Source organism: Scyliorhinus canicula, chromosome 10, assembly GCF_902713615.1.
Source record: "Scyliorhinus canicula chromosome 10, sScyCan1.1, whole genome shotgun sequence".
Taxonomy (NCBI): domain Eukaryota; kingdom Metazoa; phylum Chordata; class Chondrichthyes; order Carcharhiniformes; family Scyliorhinidae; genus Scyliorhinus; species Scyliorhinus canicula.
Window position 1 is genome coordinate 20593459 of NC_052155.1, and position 16143 is coordinate 20609601.

At 53.8% G+C, this 16143-nt stretch overlaps 1 protein-coding gene across 1 annotated transcript in view; it reads left to right on the forward strand.

Moving 5' to 3' along the window:
* LOC119972907 (piezo-type mechanosensitive ion channel component 2-like) overlaps nt 1-16143 on the forward strand; it is a 1374210-nt gene that overhangs the window by 1063139 nt on the left and 294928 nt on the right.

Consider the following 16143-nt stretch of genomic DNA (forward strand, 5'->3'; position numbering starts at 1 on the left):
GGGCAGGAAAAGCAACGTTGAAGCTGCCGATGGCAATGGCAGAGTTCTCTGCCATTTAGCGCGGAACTCTGCGAAAAAACGTCAAGGCATGGGTCTCATGAGATCATCTCTAGGAGGGCGGCCTCTCTTTCGCCCGACCCACCATCAACTCAGACACTCAAAGGGCAGCACGGTGGCCTAGTGGTTAGCACAACCGCCTCACGGCGCTGAGGTCCCAGGTTCGAATCCCGGCCCTGGGTCACTGTCTGTGTGGAGTTTGCACATTCTCCCCGTGTCTGCGTGGGTTTCGCCCCCACAACCCAAAAATGTGCAGAGTAGGTGGATTGGCCACACTAAATTGCCCCTTAATTGGAAAAAATAATTGGGTAATCTAAAATTTAAAAAAAAACTCAGACACTCGATGATTCAATGCATCATTTTTAAAGGTTGCCCCAGCACACAGCGAGCAAATCACTTCACCCAGATGCCCCCCTGGCACACCCCCCACACTAACCAGGCAGCCCCTGGAACCACCTGTCTACTACCCAGGCATGACCTGGGCATCAAGTGGGCACTCCTGGCATTGCCAGAGGGTGCTGGGGTAGTGCCATGGTGGTGCCTGGGCAGTACCTGGGCATGACCCTTTCGCTGCTAAGCGCTGAATTTTTCTGAGCTTCCCTGGCAGATCTGTTCACCAGGTTTCATGCCTTTGGAGATTAGTCGTACTTCATGCCATTATGCTATCATGCTGCCGTGGATGATTATTTTGATGGGGGAGTAGGGAGCATGATTCCAGTGTACGAGCTGGATAATCATATGATAATTTATTACAGTGAGGTTTCCGATGTTCAACGCCGGGAAACACTGCCTGTCACTGACGGGGAGGAGACAATCAGATCCATCGTAAAACGTGGCTTTGCACTTTGCGCGATATTATCCACTCCTGTCACCAAACCCACCTTGTGGTGAATGTATAATGCATAATTCGCACTGTGTATCACTGTGTCCCTGTGGGCTCCGTCTGTGAGCCGTTGCACGGCTCTGCCCACAGGGGGAGATGAGGAGCTTGTACAGGGCTCCACCCTTGGCTCCGCCCATGGCCCCTCCCACTACCGGAAGCATAAAGAGTTGCGGTCTCAGTTCTTCTGGTCGCAGGCAGGCTCAGTTGTAAGTCGATTAAAGTTTACTTCCTCTCGTGTCTTGAGTGAATTGATGGTCGCATCAATTTAATCGACTTATAAAACCACCATGGAATCAGCCCTCAAACTTGATTGACTGGAACTCGAACCGCAGGCTGCAGAAGCGAAGGAAATATTTCTACACTGGCTTCGGTGCTTCAAGGCCTACCTGGCTGCGTCGACTCAGTCTCCTACACGCACGGGTGAGCCATCGCATCTCTACGCAACTCGATAGTACCGACTTGTACACCGAAGCCCTCGCTATACTCGACCGCCTATACGTGCGGCCTGTAAATGAAGTTGATGCATGGCATATTTTCACTACCCGCCGCCAGCGCCCCGCTGAGTCGATAGAGGACTACCTGCGCGACCTAAAAGCTCTTGCACGGGAATGTAACTTTCAGGCTGTAACTGCCTCCCAGCATATGGAACTCGTTGTCCGTGATGTGTATTTTACAGGGGTCCGGTCCAACTACGTGCGCCAGCGTCTCCTCGAAAAAGGGGCCCAGAACCTGGAGGACACAGTAACACTAGCAATCTCGCTGGAGGTCGCGTTTCAAAGTTTGAACTCGTTCCCTGCCGACCACGCAACCCCATCGTGGACCCCCGACCAGAGACTGCCTCAGGCCTGCGCCACGCGGCCACCCGCCCACTATGGAGCGCCATCGTGCCATTTCTGTGGTCAGCCCCAACACCCACGGCAGCACTGCCCGGCCCGCAACGCGACCTGCAGCAGCTGCGGTCGAAAAAGACATTTTGCTAAGGTTTGCCTGTCTAAATCTAAACCCTCTAACTCTCCCGCTATCCAGAGCAATCGCTGCCCCAACTCGCAGGCCTGCAGAACCCGCAATGTTGCAGCGTGTCTGCCGACTCCGCCTCCGCCCGACATGTGCGAATCATGGGGGCCGCCATCTTGGCAATCCTCCCCCACGCGGCCGGCCATGTGCAAGTCATGGGGGCCACTATCTTGGGCGCCATCTTCCTCGCCGCCGGCCACGTGCGATCCACGGGGGTGGCCATCTTGGACGCCATCTTCTTCATCACCCGCCCCGTGCGATCAACGGGGGCCACCATCTTGGCAATCACTCGATGTTCATATCGACGGCTACGACCTCCGCGGACAGTCATCACGGGGCCACTCCAGCACTGCTGATCAAGCCACCGACTACCCGCAACTTTGGACCAGTCGCGGCCCAAACGCCTCAGAAGCTCAATGATGTCCGTTCAGATCAACGGATGCAAGACACCGTGCCTCTTCGACTCCGGGAACACTGATAGCTTCGTTCATCCAGACCTGGTAAGACGCTGTTCGCTCCCTACCTTCCCAGCACGGCAAACTATCTCCCTCGCCTCGGGATTGCACTCGGTCCAAATACAAGGCCGCACCGTTGCGACATTGACAATACAGGGCACCAACTACTCTAACTTCCAGTTGTACGTACTCCCCGACCTCTGCGCCCCCCTCCTACTCGGGCTCGATTTTCAATGCAATCTTAGAAGCCTCACACTCAGCTTCGGTGGACCCCTACCCCCTCTCACTATATGCAGCTTAGCGACTCTAAACATCGACCCCCCTCCACTCTTCGCCAATCTCACTGCTAACTGCAAACCCATAGCCACTTGCAGCAGGCGGTATAGCCTGCAGGACACGGTATTTATTAGAGCCGAAGTCCAGCGGCTCCTACATGAGGGAGTCATAGAGGCCAGTAATAGCCCCTGGAGAGCTCAGGTGGTGGTCGTCAAGACTGGGGAAAAGTTCCGGATGGTGGATGACTACAGCCAGACCATTAACCGGTTCACGCACCTCGATGCATACCCCATCCCCTGAATTGCAGACATGGTCAACCAGATCGCCCAGAACCGCATCTTCTCCACGGTGGATCTGAAGTCTGCATACCACCAGCTCCCAATCCGCCCGGAGGATCGCCACTACACGGCGTTCGAGGCAGATGGCCGCCTCTTACATTTCCTCCGGGTCCTCTTTGGCGTCACGAACGGGGTCTCGGTGTTCCAACGAGCAGTGGACCGAATGGTGGACCAGTACGGGCTGCGGGCCACGTTTCCGTATTTCGATAACGTCACCATCTGCGGCCATGACCAGCAGGACCACGACGCCAACCTCCATCGATTTCTCCAAACCGCCCAGAAACTCAACCTCACATACAATAAGGAGAAATGCGTTTTCCGCACAACCAGACTAGCCATCCTCGGCTATGTCATGGGAAACGGGGTCCTGCGCCCACTCTTACAACTCCCTCTCCCTCACTGTTCCAGGGCCCTCAAAAGGTGGCTTGGATTTTTCTCCTATTACGCCCAGTGGGTCCCCCAGTATGCGGACAATGCCCGCCCACTATTTAAGATCACACTCTTCCCACTGTCAGCCGAGGCCCACCAGGCCTTCAACTGCATCAAGGAGGACATCGCCAAAGCCGCCATGCGGGCAGTGGATGAATCCGTCCCCTTTCAGGTGGAGAGCGACGCCTCAGAGGTCGCTCTCGCTGCCACTCTGAACCAGGCAGGGAGACCAGTAGCTTTCTTCTCATGAACCCTCTCCCCTTCAGAACTTCGACACTTCTCAGTCGAAAAAGAAGTTCAAGCCATTGTGGAAGCCATATGGCACTGGAGGCACTACCTCGCAGGTAGGAGGTTTACCTTCATCACCGACCAGAGATCGGTTGCCTTCATGTTCGACAACTCGCAACGGGGCAAAATAAAAAACGATAAAATCTTGAGGTGGAGGATCGAACTCTCCATCTATAATTATGACATCATATATCGGCCGGGGAAGCTCAACTAGCCCCCAGATGCCCTGTCCCGCAGCACTTGCGCCAGCGCGCAAGATGACCGATTACAGGCTATCCACAATGACCTCTGCCACTCGGGGGTCACCCGGCTCGCCCACTACATCAAAGCCCGAAATCTGCCTTTCTCCACCGAGGAGGTAAAAGCTATCATCAGGAATTGCCCGATCTGTGCGGAGTGTAAACCGCACTTCTATAGACCAGACAAGGCCCACCTGGTAAAGGCTTCCCGGCCCTTTGAACGACTGAGCATCGATTTCAAAGGGCCCCTCCCCTTGACCAATCGTAATGTGTACTTCCTCAACATCATAAACGAATTCTCCCGTTTTCCATTTGCTATCCCGTGCCCCGATATGACCTCCCATACAGTCATCAGAGCCCTGCACAGTGTCGTCACTCTGTTCGGTTTCCCTAACTACGTCCACAGCGACAGGGGTTCGTCCTTCATGAGCAACGAGCTGCGTCAGTACCTGCTCGACAAGGGCATCGCCTCGAGCAGGACTACCAGCTATAACCCCAGGGGGAACAGGCAGGTGGAGAGGGAGAACGCGACGGTCTGGAAGACCGTCCTACTGACCCTACGGTCCAGGAATCTCCCGACCTCCCACTGGCAGGAGGTCCTCCCTGACGCGCTCCATGCAATTAGGTCCCTCCTGTGTACAGCCACTAATCAGACCCCTCACAAGCGATCATTTGTTTTCCCTAGGGGCACTACCACGGGGGCCTCGCTTCCATCTTGGTTGAGGACACCGGGCCCTGTCCTCCTTCGGAAGCACGTCCGGACACATAAAACGGACCCACTTGTAGAGAGGGTACTACTGCTACAATGAAACCCACACTACGCCTTTATAGAACACCCCGACGGCCGTCAGGACACCGTTTCCCTCCGGGACCTGGCGCCTGCAGGATCCACCACCACCACCACCGCTGAGGTACCCCTCAGACTACACCACACCCGACCCCCCATGCCCTGCGCTCCCATGCCTACAGGTTTCCTGCGCCCCCATTCACCCGTCGCGCCGGTCAGGAACGAAGCTCTGAACAAACCCCCCCCCCCGAGTCCACCCTCAGATCCGCACCGCCCGTCAGCACACAGCCATCCGAAGCGGCTGCAACCCCGGTACTCCGCCGATCCCAGCGGACGACTCGGCCACCGGACTGACTCAATCTGTAGACCCGGCACCCCCGCCGACTTGATTTTTTTTACAGGGGGTGAATGTGGTGAATGTATAATGCATAATTCACACTGTGTATCACTGTGTCCCTGTGGCTCCGTCTGTGAGCCGTCGCGCGGCTCTGCCCACAGCGGGGAGATGAGGAGCTTGTACAGGGCTCCACCTTTGGCTCTGCCCATGGCTCCGCCCATGGCCCCTACCACTACTGGAAGTATAAAGTGCTGCAGTCTTGTGAGTCTGCCCTCAGTTCTTCTGATCGCAGGCAGGCTCAGTTGTAAGTCGATTAAAGCCACAGTTTACTTCCTCTCGTGTCTTGAGTGAATTGATGGTCACATCACACCTGATGCGAATGGGAGCAGAAAATCCTGGCCAAACTGTCATATAGAGTAGTGATTTTTAAAGTGGGGGTCGCGACCCACGGATGGGTCACTGGATGGTGTAGAATGGGTCTTCGAAAGGTCACCAAAATGATCCCCAAATATAGCCTGCTCATGTTTGCTGTTTTCTCTCCAGGTAAATTCTCATTGCATTACAGTGTATGACCGTGCAAGGCTGATGTAGAAGCCAGTGCCATGGACTTCCTTGCCTCTCTGGGTCAGAGTGTAGTTTGCTGTCAGAAACTTGTAAAGTTCTCTTTGGGTGGCATATCCTGCTATTATGTTCAGCGTCAGAATCTGTATTATTTCTTGATTCCAGTGTGGTATTATTTCTTGAGTTCAGTGTGACACTAACAATCCACGTGCGTCTTTTATCATTCTCTCAGTTAAGCTGTACACACAGCCTCCTCCAGCCCTACAAGCCCTGATGTCCACTCCTTCCACTTCCAAATTGTCTCTCTACACCGGGGCCCTTGTCCTTCAAGGACGCTTCTTTTTTTCATCACGTCGCCTGCGGCTATCCACCCCCTCTTCCCAGGTACTCGTCCCTAAGCATCCTCTGCCGAATTGCCATATAGACTCCAACAGCTGAATCAGTTGCTCTACAACAAGGACTTTTGCATCTTCCATTATGGAGACTTGAATTGTTCGCCAATGATGGCATTTCCTGGCGACTGAACTAAATTCACGTCGGCAGCAGCTGGTAAAATGCTGCAGGTGTATGGAATGGAATGTGTCTGCACGTTTTGCATATTGGCCAGCTGTGCTGTGCCTGGCATTTTTTTTTTAAACATAATTTCAGTCTGTTACATAATTACCTTGGAAACGGTACTGACAGGCATCCAGTGACATTGTGTTTGACCGTGTTTTTCGTTCAACAGTGAGGGCTCCTGTTTCTGAAGTTGAAGTTTTGAGTTTAATTTCCTATCCGAGGTTGTGTTAGGTTTTGAACACGTGAACATGAACATGACATTGTTAAAACTGTGCAATATTCAGTCTGTTAATCTTTCCAACACTTGCACGCAATTTTTCAAATGCTAACAATGGGTGTGAAGAAGTAAAATAATCAAATAATCCTGAGTTACACCTTTTAGCAAGGTGTCAGGATGGAGTTGTCGTTTAAGGTGAAACAGCAGCTCAATTTCCAAATTTGCATTCAATAATACAGAAGTGCCAACTATGAGTGTGACTTTTTTAAAGTAATTATGCAGAATCTTTTGTGAATGTGGCATGGATCGCAATAGTCGGCCATTCTGTAAATGTGGGTCACTCAAAGAAAAGTTTGAAAACACTGATATAGAGGCTATAATAATCGGTTACCCTGGGGGGATCTTAAGGAGAAAAACACAGTGATAACACTGGAATAATTAACAGCCATAGGGTTCTGAGAGGAGCAGCAATTATTTGAATTTATACTTACCTTTATTTGTTTAGATTTAATTAAACATTCTAAAAAGTAAAATAGACCCAAAAACAAATGTAGGAAAGGATATAAGGATTTAATGATTGTGAAACAGTAACTTAAATAAGATTATTGGGGTCACTTTTCTTACTGGTGAGCAGTTAGAGAATTGGTAAGATTAAGTACTAACTGCATTGTGCATAAGTGGAATAAGTCCACGGAGGCAGAAGTCCCGTCACCAGAATTCCTTTTATTTACAAAACCAACACTGAACAACCATGACCATTGAGTCTGCTGTCTACATCGGAGTGCAGAGGATCTGACAGTCCCTGTTATATACACAGAAAGGGGTTCCCTGATTGGTCCACTAGTCAGGGAACTCATATTCTAATTGGTCAATCTCAAAGGCCTGGCCTAAGTCATTACAATAAGGTTGACAACTATAATTGCATGTAACCTGGAGGTTTATTACATTCCCAAATTCACTTGCAGGATCACCGACATGGGGCTGAAAAACTACCTCCAAAATTTCTCCAACTTCGAGCAGGACCAGATAATATGTGCATGATTAGCCGAGCTTTTAAACAGCTGGCTCATCCTCGACTTTGTCAAGTGCTGTCTGTGCACCACCTTTAACTGTATTACCCCAACCTTGCACAAGAGGTTGAGGCATTCACACTCCCTAACACCTCACAGCATAATCCCGCCCCCAGCTCCTCCTCCCATTTGGCCTTAACCCCCTCCACCGACGCCTTATCCTCTTCCAAAAATCCTCCCATAAATTGCCGAGAGACCCCCAACCCCATCACCGACAATGAGGAGGGCAGTATCACCGGAAACATTGGGGAACCTTTTTTGGCAAAGTCCCGTACCTAATATACCTAAAAGCCTTCCTCCACGGAATACCAAGCTTCTCCATCAATTCTTCCAAACTCGCAAGCTGCCCTTCCAAAAAAAAAGTCCTTAATTTCCATGACCACCCCCTGCCTCCCCACAGCTGCTCCCAGCTCTGAAACCTTACATCCAGCCTCACGGGCTCAAACACATGATTCTCCTCGGATTGACTTCGGCCCCGCCCCAACTTAAAGTGCTGCCAAAATTGAATCCGTATTATCAGCATGGCCGTCACCACCGGTCTACCTGAGTATTTCCCAGGGCCAATTGGGTGCGGCACCGTTACCAGCGCACCTACGAGTCTCTGCCTCCATCTTAACCCACATTCCTCTGGCTCCCTATCCCAGCCCCACACCTTCTCAGCATTCGCCGCCCAATAGTACTACAAACCAGTTTGGAAGAGCCAAACCCACTGACAGTTGCCCTTTCTGAAGCACCATCTTTCGAATCCTCGCTACCTTACCCACCCAGACAAATGACAAAATCATTTCCACCTGCATAAAAAACACCTTTGGCAATAGACCGGTAATCACTGGATTAATAAAATACGCAAGATATTCATCATTACTGTCTGCACCTGGCCTGCCAATGATAGCGGGGAGGGTTGTCCCAATCTCAACTAATGTGCCTTGACCCGACCCACCAGGCTTGTAAAATTAATGTTACAGAGCCGGGCTCAGTTTCGTGCCACCTGCACCCCCAAGTACCTGACGTGAGTAGTTGTCACACGAAATGACAACCCCCCCAAACCGGATCATGCCCCCCAGAGAGAAAATCAAAAAGAACTCTTTTGCAAATTCAGTTTATATCCCGAAAAAGCCCCAAACCTCTTGAGTAGCCCCATTATATCCTTCACCGTGGGAGTATGTCAGTATACAAGGACACCTTGTGCTCCACACCACCAACCTCCCCTCCAATAACCCCCCCCCCCCCCCCCACACACACACACACACTATCCCCCTCTACTAATCTGAGCACTTCAGCACAATGGCCAAGGGCTCTATCACCAGCGCAAATATAGGGGGGGGGGGGGGGGGGGGGGGGGGGGAGGCATGGGACATCTTTGCCTCGTTCCCCTATGCAGCTGAAAAAATCTTGAGTTCACCCCATTCATACAAGTACTACTCGCCTTCAGTTTCTTATATACCAATTCACCCGTGCCATAAACCTAGGCCCAATCCCAAACGGCTCCAACACCAGCAAACTTATGACTCCGCCCTACCCGATCAAACGCCTTCTTCGCATCCAGCACCTCCCACCACCTCTAGCTCCCACTTCTGATGGGTAGAGCACTATTTTTTACAAGCACTACACATTCAAGGTTAACTGCCTGCCCTTTACAAACCAGTCTGATCCTCCCTAATCACTTGCCGAAGGCACTCTTCCACCTAAGCACCAACACCTTGGCAAGAATCCTGGCATCCACGTTTACCAGGATATTGCCCAATATGACCCACAGTCCACGGGTTCCTTATTCTTTTTAACAACAACGAAATATATGCCTGTCCCAATCAACTCTGGGAACGTGCCCTAAGCCACCGCATCCTCAACGTCTCCAGCCACCCACCCCAAAAAGTTTATCATATCCGATGCACCCTTGTTGGGACTCTTATTTTACCTTCTAATAAGAATCGGTAGTCCAGTTGGTGCGAGGTGTCAAAAACACGACTTTATTGTTATTTACTCACTGGTATAACATTTGAATAAGAACTGAATAAAAACTGAGAAACAATATCAACAACACATAAATAGTGAAGCATGGCAAAAAGCATAAGCACAAATAATCACTAAAAAGACATAAATGATTCGAGAATTCAGGAACAAAGGACCTCGACCGCGAGGTCCTACTTTTAAGGGATTCTTATCTCTGGTTTAAAACCCTCATTTACGTTCAGTGGCCTATAATTAGCAGCTGAGACCTCCTGGTTTGTTCAAATGAATGTCTGTTCCTCAGAGGACAACTTGTTCATCAAACATTGGACATTACTTAAGATTGTCTGGTGCCTTTCAAAACTAGCTTAGTGTCTGCGTGCGCAGTCTTAGGAAAAGTACAAATATGTTTTCTCACACCGGCCACGTTTCATAATTGGCAGAGACCAAGCTAAAAATTTGATTAGTTTTTTAAAAAAATACTTTTCATTGAAATTTTTACAAAATATAAAACATCTTAACTCTATTAACAAAAAACCCGCAGTAACACCCCAAGGACAATACCCCCCCAACTTCAAGAGCAACTTCAAACAAAAGGAAAAAGGAAAGAAAAACAAAAAGCACCCAAACAACAAAAGGGAAAGAGATAGCACCCGCCACATCCCACAGACCCATGTACACAGTTATCTTCCTCCCCCATTCCAGACCCCCCCCCTCCCCCCTGCTCCCTCGCCCAACCCACCCCCCCCCCCCCCCCCCCCACCCCCCCCCCCCCCCCCCCACCCCCCCCCCCCCCCTGGGTTGCTGCTGCTGTCGGCCTATTTCCCTACCGTTCCGCCAGGAAGTCCAGGAAAGGCTGCCACCGCCTGAAAAACCCTTGTACTGATCCCCTCAGGGCAAATTTCACCCTCTCCAATTTAATGAACCCCGGCATAATCATTGATCCAGGACTCCATGCTTGGGGGCCTCGCATCTTCCACTGGAGCAAGATCCTCCGCCGGGGCTACTAGGGGACGCAAAGGCCAGAACATCGGCCTCTATCGCCTCCTGCACTCCCGGCTCCACTGCCACCCCAAAATTGCGAGTCCCCAGCCTGGCTCGACCCTGGATCCCACCACCCTTGCTACCCCCTTCCAAAACTCCCCCAACGCTGGGCACGCCCAAAACATATGGGCGTGGTTCGCTGGACTCCCCGAGCACCTAGCACACCTGTCCTCGCCCCCGAAAAACCTACTCATCCTCGACCCAGTCATGTGGGCCCTATGCAGCACCTTGAACTGTATGAGGCTAAGCCTCGCACAGGAAGAGGAGGAATTCACTCTCTGCAGGGCATCCACCCACGTCCCCTCCTCAATCTCCTCACCCAGCTCCTCTTCCCATTTACCCTTCAGTTCCTTCACCGCGGCCTCGTCTGCCTCCTGCATTACCCGGTATATGTCCGAAATCTTCCCTCCTCCAACCCACACCCCCGAGAGCATCCTGTCCCGTACCCCACGTGGGGGCAACAAGGGGAACCCCTCCATCTGCCGTCTGGCAAACGCCCTAACCTGCATGTACCGAAACATGTTCCCGGGAGGAGCCCAAACTTCCCCTCTAACTCCCCCAAGCTCGCGAACCTCCCCTCCACAACAGGTCCCTCAACCTCCTAACCCCTGCCCTGTGCCAGCCCAGAATCCGCCATCGATGCTCCCTGGAACAAACCGATGGTTCCCCCGTATCGGGGCCTCCATCGAGCCCCCCATTTCTCCCCTGTGCCATCTCCATTGCCCCCAAATTTGAGGGTAGCCGCCACCACCGGGCTCGTGGTATACCTCGTTGGAGGGAGCGGCAAGGCGCCGTCACTAGCGCCTCCAAGCTCGTGCCCACACAAGACGCCGCCTCCATCCTCTTCCATGCTGCCCCATCCTCGTCCATTACCCACTTACGCACCATCGCTGCGTTGGCAGCCCAGTAGTACCCACAGAGGTTGGGCAACGCCAGCCCCCCACTATCCCTGCCTCGTTCCAGGAACACTCTTCTAACCCTCAGAGTCCCATGCGCCCACACAAATCCCGTGATACTCCTGTTGACCCTCCTAAAAAAGGCCTTCGGGATAAGGATGGGAAGGCACTGGAACAGGAAAAAAAACCTCGGGAGCACCGTCATCTTAACGGACTGCACCCTCCCCACCAGTGACAGCGGTAACATATCCCACCTCTTAAACTCCTCCTCCATCTGCTCCACCAACCTTGTGAGGTTGAGCTTGTGCAGGGCCCCCCAACTCCCTGCCACCTGGACCCCTATGTACCTGAAGCTCTTCCCTGCCTGCTTCAATGGGAGCCTACCAATCCCCTCCCTTGATCCCCCGGATGCACCACAAACACTCACTCTTGCCCAGGTTCAACTTGTACCCCGAGAAACCCCCAAAATCACTAAGAGTCCTCATCACCTCCGGCATCCCCCCCACCGGGTCCGCCACATACAGCAACAGGTCGTCCGCTTACAACGACACTCGATGCTCCTCCACACCCCGCACCAGGCCCCTCCAGTTCCCTGACTCCCTCAGTGCCATGGCCAGGGGCTGAATTGCCAGCGCGAAGAGCAAGGGAGACAGGTGGCACCCCTGTCTCGTCCCCCGGTACAGCCGAAAGTACGCCGACCTCCTCCTATTTGTGGCTACACTCGCCATCGGGGGCCTCGTAGAGCAGCCTCACCCACCAGAGAAACCCCTCCCCAAACCCAAACCTCTCCAACACCTCCCACAAATACTCCCACTCAACCCTATCGAAGGCCTTCTCCGCATCTAATGCCACCACTATCTCCGCCTCCCCTTCCACAGCCGGCATCATAATAACATTGAGGAGCCTTCGTACGTTTGTGTTCAGCTGCCTTCCCTTCACAAACCCCGTCTGGTCCTCGTGAATGACCCCGGGCACGCAATCCTCTATTCTAGTGGCCAGGATCTTTGCCAGCAGTTTAGCGTCGGCGTTCAGCAGCGAAATCGGCCTATATGATCCGCACTGCAGAGGGTCCTTGTCCCGCTTCAGGATCAAGGAAATCAGTGCCCGTGACATAGTTGGGGGCAGAGCCCCCCCCCCCCCTGCCTTGCCTCGTTAAAGGTCCAGACCAACAGGGGGCCCAACAGGTCCACATACCTTTTATAGAATTCCGCCGGAAACCCGTCCGGCCCCGGCGCCTTCCCCGACTGCATGCTCCCTATCCCCTTGACCACCTCCTCCAGCTCGATCGGCGCCCCTAGTCCCTCCACCTGCTCCTCCTCCACCCTCGGGAATCGCAGCTTGTCCAAGAAGCGCACCATTCCACCCCCATCCACCGGGGGTTCAGACCGGTACAGTTCCCCATAGAAGTCCCTGAAGACCCCATTAACATCTACCCCCCTCCGCACCACCTTCCCAGCTCCATCCATCACTCCCCCTGGCCGCATCTCGCTTCCGGAGCTGGTGCGCCAGCATCCTGCTCACCTTCTCCCCGTATTCATACACCGCCCCCTGTGCTTTCCTCCACTGAGCTTCTGCCTTTCTGGTAGTCAATAGGTCAAATCTGGCCTGAAGGCTATGCCTCTCCCCCAGCAATCCCTCCTCTGGAGCCTCCGCATATCTCCTATCCACCCGCACCATCTCCCCTATCAGTCTCTCCCTCTCCCTCTGCTCCCCCCTCTCCCTATGGGTTCGGATGGAGATCAATTCCCCCCTCATCACCGCCTTCAATGCCTCCCAGACTGTCCCCACTTGAACCTCCCCGTTATCATTGGCCTCAAGGTACCTCTCGATACACCCCCGAACCCTCCCGGCCACCTCCTCATCTGCCAACAGCCCCACCTCCAAGCGCCAGAGCGGACGTTGGTCCCTCTCTTCCCCCAGCCCGAGGTCCACCCAGTGTGGGGCATGATCTGAAGTGGCAATGGCAGAGTATTCCACTTCTTCCACCCTCGCCACCAACCCCCTGCTCAGGACAAAAAAATCGATCCTCGAGTAGGCCTTATGTACGTGGGAGAAAAACGAGCATTCCATGGCCCTTGGCCTCGCAAACCTCCAGGGATCCACCCCCCCCCCCCATCTGGTCCATGAATCCCCTCAGCACCTTGGCCGCCGCCGGCCTCCTACCCGTCCGGGACTTGGATCGATCCAATGGGGGATCCAGTACTGTGTTGAAGTCCCCCCCCATGATCAGGCCCCCCACCTCCAGGTCCAGAATGCGGCCCAACATACGCCGCATAAACCCCGCATCGTCCCAATTTGGGGCATAAACATTCACCAACACCACCCGCTCCCCCTGCAGCTTGCCACTCACCATCACATATCTCCCGCCACTGTCAGCCACCACATTTAACGCCTCAAACGACACCTTCTTCCCCACCAGAATCGCCACCCCCTTACTCTTCTCATCCAGCCCTGAGTGGAATACTTGGCCCACCCATCCCTTCCTCAGCCGAACCTGGTCCACCACTCTCAGGTGTGTCTCCTGGAACATGGCCACATCCGCCTTCAGTCCCTTCAGGTGCGCAAATACCCGGGCCCGTTTGACCGGCCCATTCAGCCCCCTCACATTCCAGGTTATCAGTCGGATCCGAGGGCTCCCTGCCCCCCTCCCCTGCCGATTAGCCATACCCCATCCCTTGCCCACCCCCGGCCAGCGTCCCCCGCTCTGCCAGTTTCCCACGGCGGCAGCTCCCCCCCTCCAGCACCCCCTGCGTCCTCCAGCTCCTTCCTGACCGTTTCTGCAGCAACCCGGTAACACCCCCCCCCACCCCCCCCCTCCTAGCTGCTCCCCTCCCTCCACAGCACTCCCGTGAGCCAGCTAACTTCTGATGACCCCGGCGACTCCCGCCCTACCTTCGGCTCCTCCCAACGTGGGACTGCCCCTCCTCCATTGTGCCCGACAACGGGTCCACCCTCCCCCCGCTCTTGCGCGGGAAAAGAAAACAACCAGCAACGACCCGTGCTTCTCAGCCCCGGCCCCGCCCCCACCATCTCCCAGCGCGGGAAGCCCGCAGAAAGCCCGCGCTTTCTCCCTGCCGGGCCCCGCCTCCTCCAGGGCCACTCCCATTTTCAGTCCCCCCCACCAGCTCCCGAACTCCCCGTTTACCCCTCTGCCCGAACCCGTGCACCCGGCCCCTGTTTAATACCCCTATAGAAAAAACAGTACGACATTCTTACACGAAACTAAGCAAATGCAAATACAATATTATACAACATCCCCCATCGTAGACCCTCAGTTTGAGTCCAATTTCTTGGCTTGCACAAAGGCCCACGCCTCCTCCGTGGACCCAAAATAGTGGTGCCGATCCTTATAGGTGACCCACAGACGCGCCGGCTGCAACATGCTGAACTTCACACTCCGTCTGTGGAGCACCGCCTTCGTCCGGTTAAACCCGGCCCTCCGCCTCGCCACCTCCACACTCCAGTCCTGGAAGATCCGCACCTCCGTGTTCTCCCACTTGCTGCTCCGCTCCTTCTTGGCCCACCGGAGCACACACTCACGATCCACGAAACCGATGAAACCTCACCAGCACCGCCCGCGGCGGCTCGTTCGGCTTGGGCCTCCTAGCCAGAATTCTGTGGGCCCCCTCTAACTCCAGGGGCCCCTGGAAGGACTCAGCCCCCATCAGCGAGTTTAACATGATCACCACGTAGGCCGCTAGGTCCGACCCCTCCAAACCCTCCGTGAGGCCCAGGATCCGCAAATTCTTCCTCCTCGACCGGTTGTCCAGCACCGCGAACCGCTCCTGCCATCTTTTATGGAGCGCCCTCGTGCATATCCACCTTCCCCGCCACGGCCACGACCTCGTCCTCCCTTTCGGAGGCCTGCTGCTGCAGCTCCCGGATCGCAGCCCCCTGGGCTGTCTGGGTCTCCATCAGTTCCCTGTTGGTTACCTTCAGGGACTCCAGGAGCTCCAACTTCAGCTCCTGGAAGCAGCGCAGCAGAATCGTCTGCTGCTCCTGGACCCACTTCCTCAGCTCCTCGAGGCCTTCGCCGGCCGCCATTTTTTCTTCCTGCCCCCGTTTTTTCAGAGGCACTTTCCTTGGTTTGTTTTCTTCCCCGCTCCTGGTCCGGACCCTGGGACCGTTGGGGTCGCCTCCTGTCTTCTTCCCCCATTGGGAATCGCTGCTGCAGCTCCGTTGGGAGCCCTGAAAAGAGCCCCAAAGTCCGTTCACCGCGGGAGCCGCCGAACGTGCGGCTTAGCTGATCATTGCCGCCACCGGAAGTCCCAAAATTGATTAGTTGATTACACTGAGAACAATCAATTCTCAGTGCTGAATACAATGGAATATAATGGTTAATTCATTTTCTGATAAAATGACTGGATTCCCACAGTCAAGACACTTTTAATATTTTTGCCTATTAGCTATATGCATTCAACGAGCTCCTATATGAATAAAATTATGAATAAAGCTACACTCTATCAATCCTCAAGGGGCTCCGGCCTTGACAACCTTTTATAAAACTCCTCATGCCCTGTTCACCTGCTCCGGCACCACCACCAAATACTTTGCCCCATCCCGGACCTGAACAATCTCTCATGAGGTCACCTGCTGCCCTGCCAACAAGCGACTGGCCTTCTCCCTGTATTCGTATAATTTTTTTGCCTGCCTCAACTTCCGTACCACTTTACCTGCAGAAAAAAAGTTAAACCGTGACTGCAGTTCCTTTCTACTGACCAAAAGCTCGGAGTGGCATCATCCTCAT